Genomic DNA, 4,193 nt, shown 5'->3' on the forward strand with positions numbered 1-4,193 from the left:
TTTAAAAAAAATGAAAATTTGATTTTTTTAAAAACCCATATGTTTTTTTTAAAAAACAAAATTCAGCTTACGTGTCAATTTTTAAGAATAAAAAAATAAAAAACTGATTTTTCTTTTAAAAAAATTATTTTTAAAACCCGTTTTAAAAAAAAAATTGTTTTTTTTTAAAACCCATATGTTTTTTTAAAAAAAAAAAAAAAAAACTGAAAACATGAATTTTTTTAAAATATGGAAAGATGGATTTGTTAAAAATATGGAAAGCTTGATTTTTTTTTTTAAAATGTCTTAAAAGATCTTGATTTTCATGATTTCATTTTCTTAGGACACTTTTACTTTTCAAATAAAATCCGTAAAAAGTGTTTTTCTTGTCAAAATTTGAAAACAAATTGATTTTTTATAAAATTTTGAAAAAATTAATTATTTTTTTAAAATGTGGAAAACTAGATTTATATTCATATTTTAAGAAAATACAGATTTTTAAGAAAAACAAATCCCGTTTTTTATGTTTCTCACTCTCTCAAAGAGAGTGAAATACACTCTCCTTGCCACGTCAGCGTTTAGGGGGTAAAATATTACGGTTTTAAATAGTTTAGGGGGTGAAAGGACAAAAAATTAGGTAAGGTGTGTCGTAGCAAAAACACTACTAGGTGAGGGGGGTAATGATGTCTTATCCCTTTTATGCTTTATGGACTTATGTTAAAACTATGTAGAACTAGTTAATGGTACTTTTGGTTGGACATTTAAATATTTTTGAACTTTAAAGGTCTATTTAGATCGTATTTAATGTGTTTAAATAGTGTTTGATGTGTTTGATTGTTACTTAGGGTGATTTTATGTGTTGTAGCTCTTTTAGAATTGATTTGGAGCATTTTAATGCTAGTTTTGAGAAGCTTTTGGTACTGGTTTTTGAGCAGGTGTGGCTGCAGAAAATGCAGGAAATTTTTCAGAAAACCGACGCGGTCCGTTGGTTTTCTGGAAATTAATTTTGAAAATTTTCTAGAAAACCGACGGAAAACTGACTAAGTCCGTCGGTTTTCTCAAAATTAATTCTTAAAATTTTAAAGAAAACCGACGCACAGTGTTGGTTTTTTATTTAAAAAAAAAAAAAAAAAAAACCGACGCACTGCGTCAGTTTTTTCATAAAATTTATATTTTTTATTTATTTAAGATAAAAATCAGAAATTAAAAAAACCGACTCAGTCCGTCGGTTTTTTTTATTTTTTTAAATTATTGGCTAAAAACCGACGGACCACGTAAGCGACACAGTCCGTCGCAAAAAACAGACGCGGTCTGTCGGTTTTAAAAAAGCGAGGCTATGTAAACCGACGGACCGTAAAGGGTCGGTTTCCCATCGGTTTTTGGCAGTTTTTTAGTAGTGCTAATATCACACTCTAAGGCTTGGAAAAGCTTAGTAGTGAAATTGATTGATTTGGTTGGAAGACTTTCAAAGAGATTTTAGAAATCATTATCTATTAACATAAACTTCCTCTTAGTTGTAAAATCGTAACTTGTGAGTAAATTCCCTTGTATCCATGATTGTGACCATTGATCATTTTACTTGCTTTCTAAGTTAGTTTTATCTTTGTTAGATTTTAAATCAGAAATCAATATTAAAAAAGTGTTTGGCTTATCTTAGTAGGTGATAATCCTTTACTTGCTTGATCGCCTATTATATTCTTCCCTGTGGGATCGACCCCGACTCATAATTGGATAAATTATATTGCATAAGATCGTGTTCACTTTCTCACTTGAGGAGTGGATTTGGATGTTATCATGGTGCAGCCGAATGAATGAACAAGTGCATTAAATGTTGTCCTGACAATATGTCTAATCGTGGGAATGGTGACGACATTTCATTAGTTTCCTTAATAGAATTTGAAAAAAGACAGGCTTTTCCACTTCTCGGATTTATGCTATGAAGGACCCGGAAAGTGGCGGACTATCTGTATTGGACAAAATATGCAACCGGGATAAGCTTACATGAGTGGATGCTCGGTAGGACCGGAGGACTCACCCAGTTGGCCTCTACTCCTACCAACTCGGGTCATATCAGCAGACCTCAAGCAAAGTGTCGCAGCCAGTATGCACGTTAGAGCTGCAGAGAGGTCACATCACCTGTATTTTAGGGTTTGAAAAGTCTAACTTTGACTTATATAAGGATAGCTTAGGGGAGAAGAAAAATGATCCATCTTGTTTGTGCTCTCGTAACCCTACTTTTTTCTCTCTAAAGGCAATATACTTGAGTTTGTTCATTATTGATTTAACTTCTTGAATCATTGGTTTATATTCTTGTTCTTTATTATACTTTACCCATATACTCCATTGCTCCGAACCAGGCTCATAATAAGAGTTCTTGGGATTGGATACGATCCACTTGTCTTCAAACTCTATATAAATAAATCTCTAATTGATTTTCTGATTAAATTCGTTTTCACCGAAAAACACACAGTGTAATTTTTTCTTATAATAATGGCATATCTAACTCCTCTTTATATTAGTTATATATATAGACCAATTAATCTTTAATACTAGTTGAATGTTTTAATCAATAAAAACATATATCTAGCTCATTTTGGTAACGATAAAAGCAAATCTAATTTAAACTATGCTCGAAGAGCCAATTTGGATCATATTAGCATAAATTCCCTATATACCAAAAAGTTTTTTTTTTTTTTCACAAAGAAGAATTTGAATGAAAAAAAAAGAAGCAAAAGTGTACCGAATCGCTCCCAAGTCCTTACCAAAAACCAAAGTTGGTAAAGTTGGTACACGTGCAGTGCACCTATGTTTGGCGTGCGCGTGGGCTTACTTCTTAATTTCTCCAAATCATAAAAACCTACTACTACACTCACATTACTGCAACACCAAAGGACTAAACGTTTATTCAAACACCTAATAAACAGGTTGTAATTTCCATCAGTTTTTGTCAGTCAAATGGGAAACAGCGGAACAAAAACATATGCTCTCGAAGTTTTAATCTATGTGAACTTATTTAAGTAGATATAATCCCTCTGTTTCAATTTATATGAACCTATTTGACTGGACACGATATTTAAGAAAGAAAGAAAACTTTTGAAACTTGTGGTTTAAAATAAGCCTTGAAAATTTGTGTGGCTGTAAATCATTCATAAAGTGAATTTGCTTCCAAATTAGGAAAGAGATCATTCATTTTGGCACGGATTAAAAAGGAAATAGGTTCAAACAAATTGAAATAGAGGGAGTATGATTTAAGAAAGAAGAGAAATTTTTTAAACTTGTGTTAAATGAGTCACATATATTTTGTGTGGCTATAAATCATTACATAAATGTAAATAGTTTCCAAATATAAAAAGAGATCATTCTTTTTTATACGGACTAATAAGGAAATATGTTCATATAAATTGAAACAGAGGGAGTATATAAACAGAAAGCAAAAACTCAAACAGTTAGAACACAGAACCCACGATCCACTAAATACGCCAATCGCCGCTACCGCCACCACTGCCGTCAACTTCCTCCCGGTTACAACACGTTATGGCGGCACACTTTCACATGTCACGTTTAAGATCATAAGATGAAAGAATATTTTGAAACATTACACATGTCTTTAGTTAACAATCACAAGATTCAAAAGTCCTTTTTACCAAACAGAGTATAAAATTAATTCCCAAACTTAATCTCGAGATATCCATCTTATTCCACCAACCAAACGACCCTTTAAGTCCTACTCCCTCCGTTTAAATTTACGTGATATAGTTTGACTTGACACGGTGTTGAAGAAAGAAAGAAATACTTTTGAAACTAGTGGTTTAAAATAAGTCATAGACATTTATGTGACTCTAAATCATTTCATTATGGATAAAAGGAGAAGTACCAAGTTAAATTATTTCTAAATATAGAAATATATAATTTTTTTGAGACATATTAAAAAGAAAAATGTATCACATAAATTGGAACTGAGGAAGTACTATATAAACAGAAAGCAAAAAAGCAAACAGTCATAAGGCGCTAACCCATGATCTATCAAATTGGCCAATCATCGCAGCAGCCGCCACCACTACCGTCAACTTCCTCCCAGTCACAACACGCTATGGTGATATTTTGATACATTACGCGTATCTTTAGTTAATAATCATAAGATTCAAAAATCTTTTTATCAAATAGAGTATAAAATTAATTTCAAACTTAATCCCGAAATATACACCTTATCTCGA

The sequence above is a fragment of the Lycium barbarum genome, chromosome 6 (genome assembly GCF_019175385.1).
Source record: "Lycium barbarum isolate Lr01 chromosome 6, ASM1917538v2, whole genome shotgun sequence".
Taxonomy (NCBI): Eukaryota; Viridiplantae; Streptophyta; class Magnoliopsida; order Solanales; family Solanaceae; genus Lycium; species Lycium barbarum.